Source organism: Mesoplodon densirostris, chromosome X, assembly GCF_025265405.1.
Source record: "Mesoplodon densirostris isolate mMesDen1 chromosome X, mMesDen1 primary haplotype, whole genome shotgun sequence".
Classification (NCBI taxonomy): Eukaryota; Metazoa; Chordata; class Mammalia; order Artiodactyla; family Ziphiidae; genus Mesoplodon; species Mesoplodon densirostris.
In genome coordinates this window covers 113,895,054-113,917,005 of record NC_082681.1, presented here as the reverse complement: position 1 = coordinate 113,917,005, position 21,952 = coordinate 113,895,054, and the positions used below count along the sequence as shown (strand labels likewise).

Genomic DNA, 21,952 nt, shown 5'->3' with positions numbered 1-21,952 from the left:
CACCATGCCAATGAAACAAAAAGATACAGTATAAACATCCACAATAATTTCAAGGCATAATTATTAAGTGGGACAATGAAATTATTTTATGATGATAAAGGTCATTTAACATTATATTTATAAAATACAGCACTTGTAAAAACAAGAAGAAATTGACAGAAACATTAAATTTTTATGTGATTTTTATACCAATATCTCAATTCTTGATAGATCATAATTTAAAAAACCAAGAATATAAAGATTTAAGTAATATTAAAAACAAAACTATGAGAAAGATTTACATTTAAAATCAATGCCCTACAAAATTAGAATAAATTATTTTTCACTTTTAAGAAACAGAATTCAACTGAGTGAACTTGAAGATCTATTTTTCTTTATTCAGCAATTCATGAATCAGGCAGCATCCAATTTAGCAAGTAGAAAAGCACTTCAAGGAACTGTACAAAATGGCAGAAAGGGGGTGAAACTGGGAAGTAAAAAACAAAAGAATTCTTTCAGGCAAGGTCACCTTCCTTTGAGGGAAGGGCAGGGTGGGGGAGGGGGAGTATCATGCAGATTATCTCACTAGTTTTGATCAGGATACTACAGACTGATTGGTCAAAAATTCCACTCTTGAGAGAGGCTGAAACTGTAATTAGTTTAAATTAAGTTGTGGTCTGCTGATATGAGGCTTAGCACAAGTGACTCCATTTTGAGCCTGTTTCTTTTTTACACATCAGATATCAAAGACATATGTACAGAAACAAATGACCATATCATATGTCCAAAGACAACTGCAATGAATTCCAAAACGTAAACGTGAAGCAGATAAAACTTCGTGGTCACAATCGTATCAAAAGCTCAACAAGCATGAAAAGATGAAACAAACCAAAGATACAGAATCCTAAATAAATAAGTTAAAGAAAATGCCAAAACTTCCATTGAAGAATATCCCAAAAATAGTGGGAATAAGAACACATAGTAACATCTAAGAGGATGTTGTTCTATATAGAGAACAACTGAGTTCGTCCAATAAGAATAAAGAAACTACAAAACAAATTAATAAAATTTCACTTTAAAATGTTAGAAAATAAACAAAATGAATATAAAGAAATCAGAAGGAAAGTATTTATACAGATTTGACCCCTATAAAAGTAGAAATCTTCTCTTTACGACATACAAAACAGTAGCATTGAAAAATAATTCCCAAGCAACATGCATAAATTAGCCTAATCAAACTAGCTTAATCAAAGAAGGAAGCAAGACCACATTAAACTAAACCTTATAAACTGCTAATATACTGGCAAGCCCAGTCTAGAGTTTTCCATTATCCCAACTTTACTAACCTTTTCAATAACCTTTAAAGGAGAACCAGAGTAAGTCGGAAGCAAGAAGTGAATGGATATTAGTTGTTCCTGTATATTAAGTTTTAGTCATTGAAAATCTAAATTTCCCTAAGGGTGTCATCATAATCATCATCATTATTTTGCATTAACTCCTTATCAAAGAATATAGTTTTAGTTTTATTGTTGATCACCAAGATGGGGGAGGAGGAGGGGAGTGGAAAAAATTTTTGTTAAAAGATAAATCTCCCTTCCCCTCCCCTCTCCCTCTTTGTTTTGGAATCCATTTCCTAAGAAACCCGTTTAACATTAAGCTATGGCCGATGCCTGCTCACTTCTGGCAGGCTAGGAAAAGAGTCATCACACTTACAGGGGTAATTGACCCAAATCATCAGGAGGAGGTCAGATTACTTTGTGTCTTAGAGATGTGAAAAGACCAGTAAAGACAACCACGATATTACTCAGTTAGTCTCTTATTGACTTTCATGGAGAAGAAAAAGCACCTTAGAGTAGGGATATATTGGGGTGGGTGAGGGAATATACACAGTGCAGAGAAGATAAAAGCACAATGCCTGAGAGATAATTTGAGGTTTTTCCCATGTATAATGGAGAAAGGCATCACTTGCTTTCTTTGGTATGGGAAGGATGGCAGCTGACTCTTGAGATATGGTTAGAAAATACAGAAAATCAGATGAAAGAAAAAATATCATTTTCCCACCCTGACAAAATATTTGTGCCTTGATACATTTTTCTCTGTATCTCTAATGAATATCATTTGTAATCAATTGGATATAAATTATTACTTTTATTATAAAAGTTATTTCTAAAAATATGGGAAATTATAATGATGATGAAAAACCATCACACAAAATCCCACCACCCAGATATAATGACACATCATTTTAGTGCATTTCTTTTTTTTTTTTTTTTTTTTTTTTTTTTTTTTTTTTTTTTGCGGTATGCGGGCCTCTCACTGCTGTGGCCTCTCCCGCCGCGGAGCACAGGCTCCGGACGCGCAGGCCCAGCGGCCACGGCTCACGGGCCCAGCCGCTCCGCGGCACACGGGATCCTCCTAGACCGGGGCACGAACCCGTATCCCCCGCATCGGCAGGCGGACTCTCAACCACTGCGCCACCAGGGAGGCCCTAGTGCATTTCTTTATTATCCTTATTACTGCATATATATATATATATATATATTTATTTATTTATTTTTATTTTTTTTTTTTGCGGTACGCGGGCCTCTCACTGTTGTGGCCTCTCCCATTGCGGAGCACAGGCTCCGGACGCGCAGGCTCAGCGGCCATGGCCCACGGGCCCAGCTGCTCCACGGCATGTGGGATCTTCCCGGACCGGGGCACGAACCCGTGTCCCCTGCATCGGCAGGCGGACTCTCAACCACTGCGCCACCAGGGAAGCCCATTACTGCATATTTTTATATAGTTTACATTATCCATACTGGATTTTTAAAAAGAGTTAACTTGGGAATATTCATAAACACTACACTGAAGATTTTTAAATGGTAGGGACAAAAATAAAGTAACAAAAAATGGCTCAACTTATCCAATATAATATTTACAGTCGCAGACAATCATTATATGTCTCTAACAAGAGTGAGGCTAGGGACTTACCTGGTGGCACAGTGGTTAAGAATCCACCTGCCAGTGCAGGGGATATGGGTTCGATCCCTGGTCCGGGAAGATCTCACATGCCATGGAGCAACTAAGCCCATGTGCCACAACTACCGAGCCTGTGCTCTAGAGCTCATGCGCCACAACTACTGAAGCCTGCACATGCTAGAGCCCGTGAGCTGCAACTACTGAGCCCGCATGCTGCAACTACTGAAACCTGCGTGCCTAGAGCCCGTGCTCTACAACAAGAGAAGCCACTGCAATGAGAAGCCCACGCACTGCAACCAAGAGTAGCCCCCGCTCGCTGCAACTAGAGAAAGCCTGCATGTAGCAACGAAGACCCAATGCAGCCACAAAAAAAAAAAAAAAAAAAGAGTGAGGCTATTGTAATTTTCTGTTCAAGTGTGCTCTTGTGGATAGAGAGAAAACTCATTTTGGGCGCAATTTCATCCAGCAAGGTCTCCAAAACAGTTTAGTCATTATTACCAATTACTGGTTTAGGACAGCAAAAGTAATTACTTTATGTCATCCTCAAAAAGGACAAGATTTTTCCACTAAACTGTGAGATGAAAGACATATGAGAAATTAAGCAAAATAAAACAAACAAATAAAAAACTTTCCAGTACTAGACCAGTCCTGTAATTATTGTTGGGAGAAAACTTCAGCAGGCATTGAAAAACATGCACTTTGAGCAGCAGAACCCATTTGGCAATAAATCTTCCAGAGATATATTGCATTCAGGGCATTCAGCCTGTTCAGGAAAGTCAATTTATGTCATGATTTAACTAGTATAGAATTTAGTATTAATTAATTTTGGAAAAAGTCTTCAAGTGGTATTTTGAAGAAAGATGCATGGGTAGTATATTTTCTAAACTCCTTACTCTTCAAGGATTAAATTATTTGTGTCCATGAATGAAAAACAATTTATCTTAGATCTTAACTTGAGATTCTCAGGTTACCATATTTTCCCCCTAGGAAGTCTAAAAGTATGAATTCACTATCTTTTGGTACTTCACATTGAAACAAAAGTCTAAAGGCAGTCTTGTTTTCATTCTTTTCTAGATAATCTTTCTCTCTCCCTCTTCCTGGATGTTATAGACTTTTACACTTAACTTTGTAATGTATCTTATTTGACAAAGTATCTAGACGTAGTTTTCCTTACACTGATTTTGCTAGTGTTCAGCAACTGTTTTGATGTTCACCCTCAGGTTGCTTTTTGTTGTTATTGTTGTTCAGGAAGCAACTTCTCATCATTTGTTGCATTGATCAACTGGTAATTCTTTGTCTTTTGTCTCTTCACCTATTTCTGTATTTTGTATTTACGTTACCCACCCTTGTCATAACAACCATCTCTGCATATAGTAATCTCTTTGTCTTTTTCTTGATGTTTTATAACTTCTCAAGCAACTCATGTATAATAGAGCATTGCAATTACAATCTGGTTTTACTTCTCATTAACACTACCTTGGTTCATATTGCCTAATTCATTTTTTTTTTTTTTTTTTTTTTTTTGCGGTACGTGGGCCTCTCACTGTTGTGGCCTCTCCCGTTGCAGAGCACAGGCTCCGGACGCGCAGGCTCAGCGGCCATGGCTCACGGGCCCAGCTGCTCTGCGGCATGTGGCATCTTCCCAGACCGGGGCACAAACCCGTGTCCCCTGCATCGGCAGGCGGACTCTCAACCACTGCGCCACCAGGGAAGCCCTTGCCTAATTCATTGATTGTTGTGAAAATTAAATAATACAGCAAATATAAAGCAAAAAGGCTTATCACTGAACAAATATGAATATGCACAATATTGTATATTCTGTTTTTTATTTTTTCCAGAATGGATTTGTAAACTGCTACTCAATTTTATTTGCCCTGCAATCTTTTCTTATTTCTAATTTCACTTGTTTCACCTACTTTTACCTACCTCTTCTTTCAGTTACTTTTGTCTTTTTATTAGAGCATGGTGAATCCTGGCTTTCTAACACTTTAGCACATAATATTTGTCTTCTTGTATTCTTTCTGACTATCAGGTATTTCTGAAATGTTGGTTGGATTAATGTGGGCTATTTTTGCCTGATGTATGCTCTGTCTTTGATCTTTCAGGATCTGTTTCCTTTATTCATGAGAATGTCCTTACAGATCACCTATCTTTACTTTCCCCCACAGAGATGGGTTGGATTAGGGACAAAGAATTGATATTTTGTTCTTCCAGAAACTCTTCTTCCAAAGAGACTAAGCTGCTACTCTTCAGCACACTTCTCTAATAGGAACAGGGAGACAAATTAACAGAAAATTCTCCTATAAATAGTTACAGCTATTACATGCTAGAGTAGTGGTGCTCGGTCAGTGGTGATTTGGCCCCCCACAGACCATTTAGCAGTGTTTATAGACATTTTTGGTCATTTCAACTGGGTGGAGATGGGTGGTACTTTCATTTAGTGGGTAAAGGCCAGAGATACTACTAAACTTCCTACAACGTAGAGAAGAACACCACACAAGAAATAATTTTCTGACCCCAAATGTCAGTAGTGCTGAGGAAGAGAAGCCCTGTTCTTGAGCTTATGGCTCCCTCCTACCTTAATTATTTTAAGGAGAAATTTCAGGGGTTTAAGATACTTGTGCCTGAGTAAGAACTATGACTCCATGAAGATTATTTTTTTCCTCAGGAAATTTTCAGTCTGATTGTGCAGGTTCTGACAACAATTCACAGTCCATTTCAAACTGTCAAGACCTTTTGATCAAGCACTTTATTGAAATCTTCAACGGAGACAGGGTTTGAGATCAAAGTTCACTTTATTTTAAATAAAATTTCTGTGATGTATCAGAAAATTACGCAGGATGTTCTCAAAGAACTGAAATGTCAGTTTGGCTGCTGAAAACATTTCAAAAGTGACAAATAACATTTGATCTCAGACATGATAACCTAAGGAAAAAAGTAAAGTCTTCTCTGAACTTGTTCTTTTTGAACAGCTGAAGTCTGAAAAAGAATAGCTAGGCGTTTATCTGCTAAATAGACATAAAAGCTTTTTAACCAAGCAATGAAGAGATAAAACTATTAAATGATAACTACAATATATTTACTGAGATCATTGGAGGCAAGTCAAAATAATTGCTGCTTTAAAAAAAAATGCTCTTCCTCTATTCTTTCAAACATTAGTTCAAATGATTCAGCATTAATCTAAGCAAAGCAAGCCCAGAGGGACAGAAGGAAAGAATAATAACATGAGGAAAGCACAAGGCTATGTCAGAATCTATATGGTTTTAGAGACAATTAATTTAGTGAAATAAACACTGGAATCATGAATCATGTAGATATAGCTAGAGACAAAAAAACCCAAAAACCTAGTAACATCACACTGAAAATAGCTAGCTATTACAGTACAGTATCCTAATCTAACAGGCAGACACACCATAAACTTTAATGGAGTCATTTGGTGATTGTACATTTTGTCTCCTTAAAACTTTAAGTGTATCATATCTACCATCATTAACTTTAATGGAAAAATCCACAAGGGTCTGGAGTGTAAGAATGGAAATTATTTGGGGATAACAGGAAAACCACGTGTAGGCAGAAAATTATGTTAACTATTAGAGTATAATTTTATATTTAAGAACAAAAATAAATAATTGACATAATGCTATCTATAAAAAGAAAATTTGGAAAAAAAACACTTTAGCAGACAGAAATACTTGAAATAGTCATTAACTAGGAAGAATGTGTATAATGGATTGTGAAGGTTTATGTAAATCAGAATTAGCCATGTATTGGAATATCCAGCATTATAGGTGTGACAATTCTTCCCAAACTGATCTGTAGAACATTAAATTTACAATAAAAATCCCAGTAGGTTTTTTTTTTCTAAGTGGAAATGAACCAGCTGATTCTAAAAGTTATATGGAAAAAACTCCAAATCAATCTTAACAAACTGGGAGAAGTTATTGTATATCAACACTTATGGTAGAGCTAAAGTATTTATGACAGCATAGTACTGGTGAACAAATAGACTAATATACTGGATTATATTCATGCACTGAGTGAACACAATGAATGTGACCAAACTAATGCTTCTTGCATCATCAAGGATGAATCTCACAAAAATAATGTTGAGCAAAAACACCCATCCACAGAAGGATATATACTGGACAATTCCATTATTTCAAGTTCAAAAATAAGGAAAACTAATCTATACTGTTAAATCATGATAGTGGTAACCTATGGTAAGGAAGAAATTATAGAGATTGGTATTGACATACACACACTACTATATATAAAATTGATAACTAATAAGAACCTACTGTATAGCACAAGGAACTCTACTCAATACTCTGTAATGACCTATATGGGAATAGTCTAAAAAAGAGTGGATATATGTATATGTATAACTGAATCACTTTGCTGTACAACAGAAACTAATACAACATTGTAAATCAACTATACTCCAATAAAAAGTAATTAAAAAAAAAGAAATTATAGAGATTGGGGTGGGACAAAAAGGGGGAATTAATAATATTTCATTATTTTTTTTAGAATGGGTGATGGTCACATAAGCATAATCACTGTGATAATTTACTGATATGTATAGTCAGGAATTGTGAATGTGTCCTTAAGAATTTTACATTTAAATTTAAAAAAATAAAATAAAGGGCCTCTGATGGCCTTTAAGGAACAATTTGTTTTAGTTGCAAATGCATCAAACATTAAAAAAAAAAAAAAGCAGTTCATAATGTTGCTCAAAAATTCCTTATTGGTCATCACTGGATGCTGCTAGGGCACAATTTCATTGCTCTGAAAATTCATAAGTAGAAGGAAATTATCCAAATTTATCCTCCATTTCCCATACAAACTCTATGTCAGAGTAATCAAATACTTGATGAGGGAAGTTCTTTGTAAGAGAATTTCAGCTAATAAATACAGAAAGAAGGAGAGTATTATAAAATTACAATTTTAAAATCCAATGAAATAATGGAAGTAGTCAGTAAACTTCAATGGATGCTCAATCCTTTAGGTAAGGTTCTGATGGAGAAATTTATAACTGAGGGATAACACTGATACCACATGAACCCAGTGATTAGGCTTACTATAACTAACAGTTGGACAACCCTACATTATATGTCTACTGATAAGATATAGTAGGAAATACACAGTACCTCCAAAAGATATGTTGTTAAAATATTGTTCCCGAATATAAGAAAGCCCATAGATCTATTTGAAGTTTACAGGAAATATGGGGGGTAATATGTAGAATAGAAAGAAAAAGCATACCATGAGAAAGGAAAGTAAAACTTAGAATATAGGTCTTTTTAAAGAACAAATGACCCGGTTTAGCCAATAAATCAATGGCATTATTTTTTAAAACATGAGGACAGTGTTATGGAATAAGACTTTTAGAGACCTAGTAACCAAATGTATGAAATTTATTTGAATCCTAATTTAAAAGAAAAAAAAATTTAATTATCTTTGAGATAATCAGGGAAATAAATACGGATTGAGTTGTAGTTGATTTAAGAAATAATCGTTAATTATGTTTAAGTATGATAATGGGATGGTGAATGTATTATTGTAAATGCCCTGATCAGTTAGAGATGCCAACTGAAAATGCTGCAGTTGAAATGACATGATATCTTTGTTTTACTTTTAACTTCTCCAAAAACTGTTTACTTACACACACACACACACACACACACACACACACACACACACATGATACATGTGGGCACTGATTTCCACAAAGTATCACCTGACAACCTGTTAATAGAGCAACACTAAGTTTGTTCAAAATCATTTTGGTAAGGGAGAATGCCATGTTGAAAAACTCTTACCAGTGTCTCAGGCTCAAGTGGTTTAAAGCAGGGAACTGAATGAAATTGGACAAAGATCATAATATAATCATTTAGGACTAGTGGACACAGTAAGGTAGCAAGGGTCTTAAAGCAAGTATTCATAAGGAAATTGTTATTTAATAAGTGAGATGTTTGCCCAGATGAACAGATTATTATCTTTGATAAACTGATTTGTAGGGATTTCCTGAGGCAAATAGTATAGTTATTTTAATAAATTTACAGTCTTATCTTTCCAAAGCAAAGTTTTCCTGGAAAGAAAATAAAACAACTAAGTCATGTTGATACAGATGGTCTTAGTTCTCAATAAACAGAGAAACAAGATTTGCAAAATGTTGATAACTGTTGAGGCTACATATGGTATAAAGAGTCAGTTAATTTTACTTTTCTCTATAGCTCCGTATTCATCTGAAAATCCCATATTAGAAAGCTTTTAAGAGTGGTAATGTTGAGGTCCTCTTCTTTCATAAAATCTAAGGAAGCCACTTGGATATGGAGGAACATTTGGAAAACTAAGAACTGGTTACAAAGGATCAGGCAAAAAAGGGACTGGATAAACAAGAGGAATAATAGGAAATGTACTAATGTGGTGGTTAGAAAATAGTTATCTGACCTGGATGATTTTGTATTAAAACACCTGCAAATTGGTATTTTAGCTAATATTTAATATATACCAGCTATTCTTTTAAATGCATAATATACATTATGTCATCTGATCCTCACACAAACTTTGTGAGATAGGAATTCTTAGTAGCAACATTTTACAGTTGACTTTTATTAAGACTTGACAAGGTCCAGTTAATGTGTCTGAGGACAGAAAGCTAGAAACAGGTGGCATAAGATTCAAAGACCACCTCTTCTGGTTTCAAAAACTGAAATCTAAAGTGCTGCAATAACCTAGTTTAACTTAACAAGATGGAACGGAGGGTTTTTTCCTAAATTATTATTTTCATTTTTTTAGGGTATAGAAACCTCATACTTCATACGGAAGCCAGGGCTTCTGTATGTGTCCAGCATATATGAGAAGAAAGTCTGAGCTCAAGACCTATCTAAATAGAAAAGAAGTAACTCCCCATAAATAGTGTTTATGCTTAAATGCTCAAGTTGGACAAACACATTGCAGCTGAATTTCAGTTACAGTCTTGATAAATGGATAAGGGCCCCTGACTTTGAACCACCAGTACTTAGAAGCACCTGAGAATGTGGTCATTTGTCAACATTACTGCTTGCTTTGGTTTTAGAAACACAAGCAATGTGCTCATGCGCTGACGGTAGTGCATACAAAATGTGCAATCTATCATCATCATCAACACATATTTACGGAGTTCTCACTGTATGTGTGCTGGTTTCAGAAGTTGCAATGGGGATTTATATGGCATAGAGAAACCATCCTACTGTGTTTTCCCTTCCTTTCTCTTTCAGCCATATGTAATGTTCCTGTAAGAACTGTGAATGTTAAAAAAGTATACTTACCCGTCAGAAAACTGATAATTTTACAAAACTGAAAATACCTTTTTGTTCCCTGTTATAATTTATATTGAGTTCAAGGTATTCCATGGTCATGATTCTTTTGCAAACAAGGTGGGGTCTTAAAATATGACCTAAATGGGTGATCAATCAGGCATTAGATTGGAGATCATCACACTCTGTTTTGCCTTTGGGAAAAATGCAAAGAAATATAAAAGATGAAGCCATAAAAAGGAATGAAATAATGACATTTGCAGCTACATGGATGGACCTAGAGATTATCATACTAAGCGAAGTAAGTCAGAAAGAGAAAGACAAACACCATATATCACTTACATGTGCAATCTAAAATATGACACAAATGAACTTATCTATGAAACAGAAACAGAACTCACAGACATAGAGAACAGACTTGTGGTTGCCAAGAGGGAGGGGGTGGGGAGGGTTGGATTGGGAGTTTGGGACTAGCAGATGCAAATTATTATATATAGAATGACTAAACAACAAGATCCTACTGTGTAGCACAGGGAACTATATTCAATATCCTCTAATAAACCATATGGAAAAGAATATGAAAAAGAACATACATGTATGACTGAATCACTTTGCTGTACACCAGAAACTAACACAAGTAAACCAACTATACTTCAATTAAAAAAAAAAAAGAAATACAAGAGATGTTTTCATTTGAAGATATTGACAGCTACAGCATACTGTTTTGAGTAGACATGCAAAGGAAGACGCTTGTTTGTTTTCATATGGTACTTAATTTGTAAACATTTCCTGAATCAATATTTAGTTAGTTCTGCTATGGTTTAGATATCACAACCCTATTAATTAAGCAAATATTATTATTTATTTATTTATTTATTTATTTTGCAGTACACGGGCCTCTCACTGTTGTGGCCTCTCCCGTTGCGGAGCACAGGCTCCGGAAGCACAGGCTCAGCGGCCATGGCTCACGGGCCTAGCTGCTCCGCGGCATGTGGGATCTTCCCGGACCAGGGCACGAACCCGTGTCCCCTGCATCGGCAGGCGGACTCTCAACCACTGCGCCACCAGGGAAGCCCAAGCAAATATTATTTTGACCTGATGTAATCCCTATACAAACAAATGACAAAGGTGTTTTAATTTTATTGTACAAAGGAGAAAATTGTAATAGTATTTGTATAAAATATGTTGTAATTCATCTACCTTTGAGCAGAATTGGTGTTGGACAAAAAAAGATATATAATTGGGTTACTAGGCAATATATGCTAACTAATAGTTTTAGTTTTTAAAAAGTCATTAGCAATTCACTTCCCTCACTGTAGTTTAACTTAATGACTCTCAGCTCATACCTAACAGTTGAAATTGGAGAGAGTGGATCACAAGTTTTAATGTTATTTATTTCAAGACAGTGTTGCCTGCAACTTAATAATAGTCTTCCATGCCTTAGTAGAAGAGATGCAGTATAAACACCACCAAATTAAAGATTCATGTTGATTATAATACTGTTTCTGAAATAGAAAAGCTAAAATATACAAAAAAATGACATATGGGGATCCTACCAACATTTCTTCTTTTGGGTAAGGTCAGGGATTAGAAGGAAAATATCCATAGGCTGTTGGCTTTTGAAACCTACTTCTGGCTAAGAAGAGTACAGCAGAGAAAAATCAGCAATATCTACACTTGCACCGTAAGATAAGTAATAATAATAGCTAATATTTATTGAGCTCTTAACATGTACCAGTCATTTTTCTAAGTGCCTTCCATTCATCTTCTCATCTAACCTATAATCATATGGGGTAGGTACTATTTTTTTCCTGGTCCACAGATGAGGAATCCTGAAGTTCAAGTGCTAGTAAGTGGAGGAGCCAGAAAGTAAGTAAAAACATGCAACTCCAGACACTGTGTTTTTGGTCACTATGCTCTATTTCCTTACATATCAGCAAAGTGGTACCTTCAAATCATAGAGCAACAAACACACTGCCTGAGTAGGCAAGGACAAACATACTATGAGAAAATCAAGTATTTATTTTTCCCAGCATTTTGCTATGAAAAGATTTGAAAGAATTATACAATGAACTCTCAAATGTGTACCACCTAGATCCTACAAATAACATTTTGCTGTATTTGCATTATCACATTTTTACCCAGTCATAAGTCCATCCATACATCTTATTTTATTTTTAATCCCTTTTACTGTAAATTCAGGCCTTTGATTTTTTAATATAAATTTATTTATGCATTTATTTATGTACTTATTTATTTATTGGCTGCATTGGGTTTTCATTGCAGTGCACAGGCTTCTCAATGCAGTGGCTTATCTTGTTGCGGAGCATGGGCTCTAGGCGCGTGGGCTCCAGTAGTTGTGGCACACGGGCTCAGTAGTTGTGGCTCACGGGCTCTAGAGTGCAGGCTCGGTAGTTGTGGTGCATGGGCTTAGTAGCTCCACGGCATGTGGGATCTTCCCAGACCAGGGCTCGAACCCGTGTTCTCTGCATTGGCAGGCAGATTCTTAACCACTGCGCCACCTAGGAATTCCCAGGCCTTTGATTTTGTTAACTATAATAGTGCAGAAAAATGGAAGTCGTGTTTAGAGACAATGTTAGAGAGCTAATTTGTTTTTTTTTTTAAACCATACCAATTGTTTAAAAACAATCAGGCACTTGTTTTCAATTATCTATTTAATACCAGTTGATTAACTTCTAAATCTGTATTTTGCCTCCAAATATGCAGTTGTAAGGATTTAATGAGAAAAAAGATATACCATACTTTCTACTCTACCTTGCACAGAGTAAGTATGTATTCAATAAAGAACAGGCAAAATAACGAAGCGAATGGGAAAATGCAAAAGCAACTAAGCTTATACTGCTCTGAATCAGTTAACATACTGGAGGGCTTAGGATAAGATAGCAAAAGATAATCCTCCAACCAGGGAGAAGAGAGTATTGTTCAGATATTTTACATCTGTATCTAGAACTGTTTGAAAAATGTTAGGCTGTTAGAACTAATCAAGTAAAATAAAGATGAAAATAAAGATCAGAAGCTATTTAGAATAAAGAGAAATGAAGGTACAAGGGATTGAAGAAATATTATCAGATGAGTATGTTTACCTAGCTCTCCATGAAAACAAAAGCATTTCTTCAGGGAGCTGAGTTGATGTAGTCCAAGTGCATTGCTTTTTGGGGATCTAAATTGGAACACCCAGAATAACCAATTATCTCTTAAACTGTCACTACGGCATGGATTTTGTGAACAGTACTTTTCTCAAGTCCTTAGGGACATTAAGGGAAAGTTATATGTGTACCTAAAATGCAAATAAACAATTACTTACTGCAAATACTTCAGGGCTCCAGATAAGCAGGTAATAAATATAACTTCCTCTTGTGAAAATTGAGGCACTTAACACATTTCTTATACCAAAATTTACCATATCCTAACACAGAAAAATGTCCCAAATATGAATATAGGCAAAATCAACAATCTCCTTAAAATAAATTTGGATTTTCATCCACGTAGGTGTAATCAACCACAATACCACAGCATAAGACAGAAGGAAAAGATTTAAAAACGTCAACTTAGCCTGAGTAAGTTCAAAAAGCAAGTGAAGAAATTCACTTAATTGACAATAAAATCATAGAGTATCAAAACCTCTGATTTAGTGTTGGAGGGTAGAAAAGAAAAGGAAAGAATATTGCCCTAGTGTGGGTCTATCTGAATGAATTGGGCACAAACTACACCCTTAAACATCTTAGTGATGGAACTGCTTGCAATCTTTATTTCAATGCTTAAGAATGCTGGCCCCCGGGCCTCCCTGGTGGCGCAAGTGGTTGAGAGTCCGCCTGCCGATGCAGGGGATACGGGTTCGTGCCCCGGTCTGGGAGGATCCCATATGCCGCGGAGCGGCTGGGCCCGTGAGCCATGGCCGCTGAGCCTGTGCGTCCGGAGCCTGCGCGTCCGGAGCCTGTGCTCCGCAACGGGGGAGGCCACAGCAGTGAGAGGCCCGCATACCGCAAAAAAAAAAAAAAAAAAAAGAATGCTGGCCCAGTGGTTTCAATATAAGCATAGCTATTGTCCAGCCATTCTTCTGTAACAAACTTTGGTAAGAGTAAACTGAAATCTGCTCCTTAGGTCATTACTGTTCTGGGATATCAAGAGCCAACCCAAATCAATGGGACAATGAGAACCATTAACTATCATATCAACAGTCCTGAAGTCTGATCTTGATACATGTAGTAATAGATAGTTTGTTTTTACACTTTTGTCCATGAATGATAAATAATAAACTATTTATGTAAAGAAAGGCTTATCATAACTGTATATATAACATTAATTTGATATTGTTCTTATGAATAAAATTCCAAAAAAACAGAATGAAATGTCCTTTGAAATGGAATATAATTAAATGCCTCTGGTAACTTTAAACAGGCATTTATATTAATCCAAATATTAAAAATTATATTAATCCCAATACAAAATATATTCCCACATCTGCCTGCCTATCTTTCATTAGGAAGTATAGAGCTTACATCTGTCCTGATAAACATTCCAAAGTGCCGGTCCAGATAAACAGCATGGATGCATTCATAAACCTGGCAGAGTCCCAGTTCCAAGTGGTTTTATATTATGAAAAGTATAAAATGTTTAGGTAGATTTTGCTTCTACACTTACATACATTAAAAAGATGGTCTTTAAAAATGTTTATTTTGTGAGGCAATAGGAGAAAAAAATTTATCTCCAAATATTGATGTTATATATTTTGACCAACAATGCTTTATTATTATATTGATCTTATCAAAAAATAACTCTAATCTATAACATAATGAAAATGAAATGAAATGAAAATATGTAGGACACTGAGAAAATCTAATTTCTCCTTCTGTTGAAATTCAGCCTCTGTTATGTACCTGTTTTCAGACAGAGGAAGTAAATTCACAGTATTACAAAGATTCTACTATCTTCTTGTATAAATTTAAAATTTGGAGAATGTTTCCAGAAATTTCCCAGGTGGCTTCAATAATGATGAAAGTTTCTCTAACTATATTGAGAGAGAGAGAAAAAAAACAAAGAGAATACATAATATAAGAAACCTAATCTAGTCTAACCAGGCCAAGTATAAGAATAAAAATGGATTTTAACTACACTGAAAATGAAAACAAAAGTTATGATTTTACCAAATCATCCATCAAAACTGAGTAGACACACCAAGAGACCTAGGAACCAGAGACTTCATCAAGCTATAGGAAACATGGTCTGAGAAGTTTCTGGCAATTAATAGTGAGAATCTGGACTGGCTACTTGAGTGTTAGGGGATTTGCCAGTAGGCAGTAGGCAGAAAGATAAGCAAGCAGGCAGCCTGCCCACGTAATCAGCAATGTCCACTGGAGGGCAGCCAGTGGATGTTCTGGCAGGAAAACGGTGTCAGTGAAATCTGTTGACTGGTAATCAATAGAAGTACTAAAAGGCAATGCTCAACATGATGGAGGCTTGGCTTAAGGTAGTACCAAAGCAATTAAAGGGACTCAGTACTAAAATGTCTGCTCAGAGATGGGGAAATGACAAAGATCTAGTGAATTAACTAGAGTAAGAAGAAAAAGCCTTTGCCAAGTATATAGCCAAGAGCCAGTTAGTAGAAATAAGAGCAGAATCAGCATCAAAGGTGAACTTGAAGCTGATCAATAGAATCATCAACTGAGACAGTAAGAAACCCTCCAATAGAAAGGAGATTATTCCAGAGGGGGATATTGATTTGAGCCTGAGTTTTAAAATTAAGCGTCCCCAAATGAGGGACCTTGACAGATGAAAGATCAAGAAACCAGGTCATTTATTACTATCTTCTGCAAAATTAAGATGAAGTATGATGATTCTTAGAATACGATTGTAATGTAAGCCAGGGTGCGCTGAAAACAATGGTATCATTAGGTATACTGCACACAATAGTACTTTCCTATTGAATTCCCTACTGAAAAGTTTTCCTGCTGCATAATAAGAAAAATTTCCATTATTCAGCACCTAGGAGTCTGTTCCAGTCAGGGTTCTTTTTTTAAGGCACCAGAAGCTTACTCAAAGTAACTTCAGCCGAATGTAAATTTATTGGAAGAATAGCTTGCAGCTTACAGAATCAATAGGAAAGCTTAAGAACCAAGCTCAGAAGATGAGTAGAAAACAAAGGGATCTGAGTAATGGAGACACAATCAACACCATGCTACAGAAACTGCCAGGATATGATACTGACTTGGCATCATTTTCCTGGACTTAGATGTTGTCAGCATGTCATCAAGGGCGTGACTAAATTCTCAACCACCCTTCCATCACCACACCATCTCCTTAGATTCAAATTCCTGAAGGGGAGTACATGATTGGCTAAAAGTAAAGCAGGCTTACACTACAGCTTCCAGAAGGTGGTTTTCCTCTTACCCACTCTCAGCCTCAGACAACCACTGGTCTGTTCTTGGTCATTATAGATTACTTTGATGTTTTCTGGAATTTCATATAAATGAAATCATATGCACTCTTTTCCATGGCTCCTTTTGCACAGCATAATGTCTTTTAAAACTTTCCATGTTGTTGCATGTACTGGTAATTTCTTCCCTTTTATTGATGAGTAGAATTCTATAAACATAAAAATTTGATTATTTATTCACCTACTGAGGGGCTTTGAGTTGTTTCCAGATTTTTGCTAATATGAAAAAAAGCTGCTATAAACATTCACACAGAAATATTTGTGTGGACATATGTCTTAATTTCTCTTGGGTCAAAAACTTGGAGTGCAACTGCTGGATTAAATGGTAAGGGTATTTTTGACTTTGTGAGAAACTGCCAAGCTATTTTCCAAAGTGGTTATGCTCTTTGCATTCCCACTGGGAATATATGAGGGTTCCAACTGCTCCACATACTAACACTAGGTCTATTCTATCTCTTTAATTAGCCATTCCAGTAGGTGTGTAGTAATAATTTGTTGTGGTTTTCATTTGCATTTCTCTGATGACTAATGACCCTGGTGGTCTTCTCTTCTGTTTATTGGTCCATTTGTATATTTTCTCTCGTGTAGTGTCCCTTCAATCTGCCTGGGCCAGATTGCATTTTCCATAAACAGCCACAACAGTATCTTCTATCCCACATGATTTTCTTACACTGTGATTGTAACACACGGACCAGCAAGCGATAAGGTCTATATGTCCCTCTTCTTTGAATTTGGGCAATCTTGTAACTTCTTGGGATATGTCATTAAAGTTCACAGAAGATGATACCATTTCCACCTAGTTCTCTCGGGATGCTTGCTCTTGGAATTCAGTCACCACGCAGTGAGGAAACAAAGAATCACATGAAGAAGCCCCATGTAGGAGTTCTGGCGAAGAGCCCCTAGGTCCCAGGCAAAAGCCACCATTAAACACCAGACTAGTGAATGAACAAACTTTAGATGATTCCAGCCTCCAGCTGTGGATTTATCTTGCAAGTAAGGTCTCTGACATTATAGAAGAGAGACATGCCGACCCTAAGGAGCCCTTTCCAAATCCCTGCACCTCAAAATCCATGACCATAATAAAATAGTTGTCACTTTGCACCATGAACTTTAGGATGGTTTTCTATGCAGTAATATTCAATACATAAGTAAAACACAGGCTTTGAGATGCCACCAAGTATTTAAAGAGTCCGTGAAGAGAAACACAGTTTAGATTGATTTTTTTCTTTTTCTAAAAGGCACTTTTTGTTTCTTAGTATATAGGTACAATTAAATCTTTGAGAATCTGAAATTTTCCCTAAAGTTTGACCATGTTAATATATATACCTATACATAATTTTTATATAGAACTCTCACTTCAAGTGTTACTTGGCCATTATTCTGTCATTATCATTTATTTCATCAACTTTCAGAAGGCTGATAAAGGTCAAGTAGACACCTATTATGAGGTGATGAAACGTAAATGTCACTAGTATTTATTGATTTCTCATAAACTTTTTCACAGCTCTGATTTTCCTATAGTCACATTTGTAGGTGTGGAAGAACAAAACAAGAAAACCAAATCAAACAAACAAGAAACATGCTGAATTTTATTTTTATTAACTTAGAACAGACGCCAAGGTAATGGGAGCCCCAAATCACTACTCATCTAGCCAGGTCAGCACACAACCATAATTACCTCAGTAATTCAGGGTTACACATGTGCTTGTATTCAAAATCCAGGACAGTAAGATTAAGAAGACGTATATTTGGATATACTTAGGTTGGCTTAAAATATCTTGATAACCATGGATTAATGGATATGAGTTCAGCTAATCAGCATCTCTAAACTTATCATCACATATCTGAATAGTCTTGTATTTTTCCACTAAAGTTTTATGAACTTTAGTTAGAAGTAGATACCTTCTGAGTATTTGCATAGGATAAAGTGCTGGAGATAACAAGTTAAGACAAACTTTCATCCTTCAAAAATCTCAAAATAGTGAAATGATACATTTTTCTTTTGTCTAAATTTTATTTGCAATCACTAAGAGGTTTAGCATACTTTTCAGAATAAAACATTTTTTTGAAAAGTCAATGTATGTGATCCACATTAAAATTATAATGTTACAAATTTATAAACTAATGTATTTGCAGTTACTTGCTTAAATATAGAATGCACTGTCCATTTTAGAACTTTATATATAAATTATTATGTAGTAAGACAGTCTACTTATGCATTTACACATCCTTCCTCTTTTTCATGAATTCATCAACTACAATTATCTTTAATGAGATGATACAACTTTTTCTCAAATGACACTGGTCAATAAAAACACTGATAATATATTAAAAAGATATAAAACATGTACAAAGTAAAGCTGACATTTGAGTTAATATGAAATATTTGAAATATGAAAATAGTTTTAGCTCAGAGTTAAAAAACAGAGAATATCTCATTATGTATCAGAATATATGTATAATTAGGAATATTACAATAGTTTCTAATGAGACTTCTATGTGTCCATTTCATTCCTTTATTAATGGAAGTGGACTTGTTTGTAGAGTTCCTCTATTTTTTTGGAGAACTTAATCCCAGCTTACCCAAAAGGCAAACTAAATGTTTAGAGCAGCAGAAAAATATACACAGTGATTTTGGTTAGTGTTCTATTAAGAATTTTCAAGAAAACACCCACTTTGTAATCAAAGGAAAAAGCAGAAATCTGTTATACTTGCTTACACTTGTTTTATGGCTTAATGCATTTTTAAATATATTATTACATATTAAGGGTGTACCATTAACTTTTTAGTATGTGGGCCTTCTCATTACTTTAATCTGATCAAGATGGAGCTTTACGAATATCACAATTTCATGACATTGTGATGTTTTTGGATTTGTTTTTAGATCTATTAGAAAAAGAAATGTGATGAAAAATGGTAATATTTTATAATCTAATTCTGAAGATAAAAATAAAATTCTTAGCACTGTGTTTGGTTCCCAATCACATACATGGTTTCTCCTCTGAATCCTTCAGGTTTTACTTTGAGTTGAATAGATGGCAAATTGGAAAAGATTTATTTCAACCTTTCCATTATCCTGTTTGTGGCAATTGATGCATTCTAAGATATATAATCTTTTAAAAATAACCCTTTAAGCTTTATTTTTTGTGTCCCATTTAACTGTTCTTCAGCACCTAAATATTGACCAGTAAGTCCAGGAATGAGAAACTAGGGAACTATTGATGGGTCATGTGACTTTGATGAATGAGGGCTTAGGAGCCCAGATATAAATTGTCAACTTCTCATATATTGGCAAAATAAGTTTTGTAAATGAAAACCAATACTCTGAACTTTATATACCAAAGGCTTCTCCTGCCTGGGCTATGAAATGTTCCTTCACGTACCATAATTGATTAAAAAACTTAAATATATAAAGCATCCAGGCAGGATTTTTCATTCCTCAAATTTTGAGGGTGCTTATTAACTCTATGGATAAGGTCCAGGTTGCTTGGACCAAAAGATAAATCTGTCTTATTTCTAAAAAATCTGCTCGTTTATTATCACAAAGCAAAGGTCCATTGGCTTAACAGACAAGCATACCATTTAAATACATATTCAAAAATATTCTCGAAATGCAACATTGATGGTCTCTGGTCAACATTTCTTTACGTGACCACACTGTGAAAACAACTTATAAAATTTGTGCTGTTTTTATTTAATTTTAAATTTGTTTAAATTAAGTGACACACACATATATCTTGTAAAAATGAAAACTTTATATATAAAAAAAATTGCCTTGATCTCATCAAACTTCCAGTCCTTTCCCCAAAGTATCTACTGCTATCAATTTGGTATTTATACTTTTAGATCTCTTTCTAGAGACTTAAATACATTTATTAAAATAGCTGTAAGACAAATAGGTTTTTTACATTTTACAGGAAGATTAAATAATATGGTTTATGTCAATCTGCAATTTTTCCCATTCAATTTGTATTGAAGCTATTGTCATTCTGTAGTATGAAATATATCTCATTTATGTACAGGGGTACAGTGATCCAAGATATCTAAATGCAAGTCTTTAGCAACTTCTATGCTAGTTGTCATTTAAGTAGTTTATTGTTTTAAGCTTTTAGAAAAATATTGTTAGGAAGATTCTTGTATATGCCTCTTGGTGCACTTGTACAATGATTTCTTTAAGATACTATTATGTGCCAAGCACTGTGTTATGTGAGAAAGGTGTTATTATTATCTTTTCATGGCACTGAAGGTAAAAAGTGACTTGTCTAAGTTCACACAGCTAGTAAGTGCTAGATCTGGGAGTTTCACACATCCTATCTAGCATCAGGATCAGTGTTCTTAATAATTACTCTCTATTCCTTGCTTTTAAACAAAATAACTACTGGATCAAACTGTATTCACATTTAAATTTTAATATATGCTGTCCATTTGCCTCCAGAAAAGCAACATCCGTTTACATCTACACTAAGAGGGACATTTTTATTGATACTTCCCTGGCATATCCTTCCAAAGGTGGAAACTGTTTGTTTGTTTGTTCTTAGAAGGAAACAATGTAAATATTTTAATAAAAACAATCCCACAGTATTTACTGTCCTCTGGTAATAACATAAAGGTGAGCAAAACAATATGAATAAATGCTTTAGAACTACCCTTCTAACAAAGGACAGCTAAAAAAACTGTATTGCCTTCTCAAGAATTTCTCACTTCATTGATCATTTCTAGTTGGAGACACTTTGGAGCAGAGTAATGTTATCTCCTTTTAGTATGATCCGACTCAGTTGTTCTCTTGACTTTTAGAATGAATCTCTTCTGCATCATCTAATACGAGGTCCATATTCCCATCAAGACCAATGATACAGCCCTCTATCTGCATACTCACTTGCTCATAAAGCCACACCTGAATCTGAGATCTATTTTGCAAGTATCTGAAGAAGAGATTGATGGGCTGAACCATCACCTTCTGCACCTTCTGCACCTTCTGGCCCTGGCCCTGGTATGCCATGGTGGAAGCTCACAAAGACCTCACGATCCTGCACACCCTGGAAACTGGTTTTAAGTAAAACAGTAATGGAGAACTCAATACAGATCTTCAGTTACTGATGATGATTAGAACCTGTGCCTTAACGCTATTGTGAGAGAAGGCTGAGTAGGTATTGCCTCTGGAGGAACAGATTGTAGTGTCCTATAAAGCGAACAGGAATGCGTTCATTCTCACCCACCACACGTCTCTTTAACTATGCTTTTATTACTTTATAACAGT

General features: G+C 35.4%; 1 pseudogene; it reads right to left on the bottom strand.

Moving 5' to 3' along the window:
• Window positions 1-21,410: 21,410 nt before the first annotated feature.
• LOC132482536 (small nuclear ribonucleoprotein E-like) lies at window positions 21,411-21,694 on the bottom strand (annotated as a pseudogene).
• Window positions 21,695-21,952: the final 258 nt, after the last annotated feature.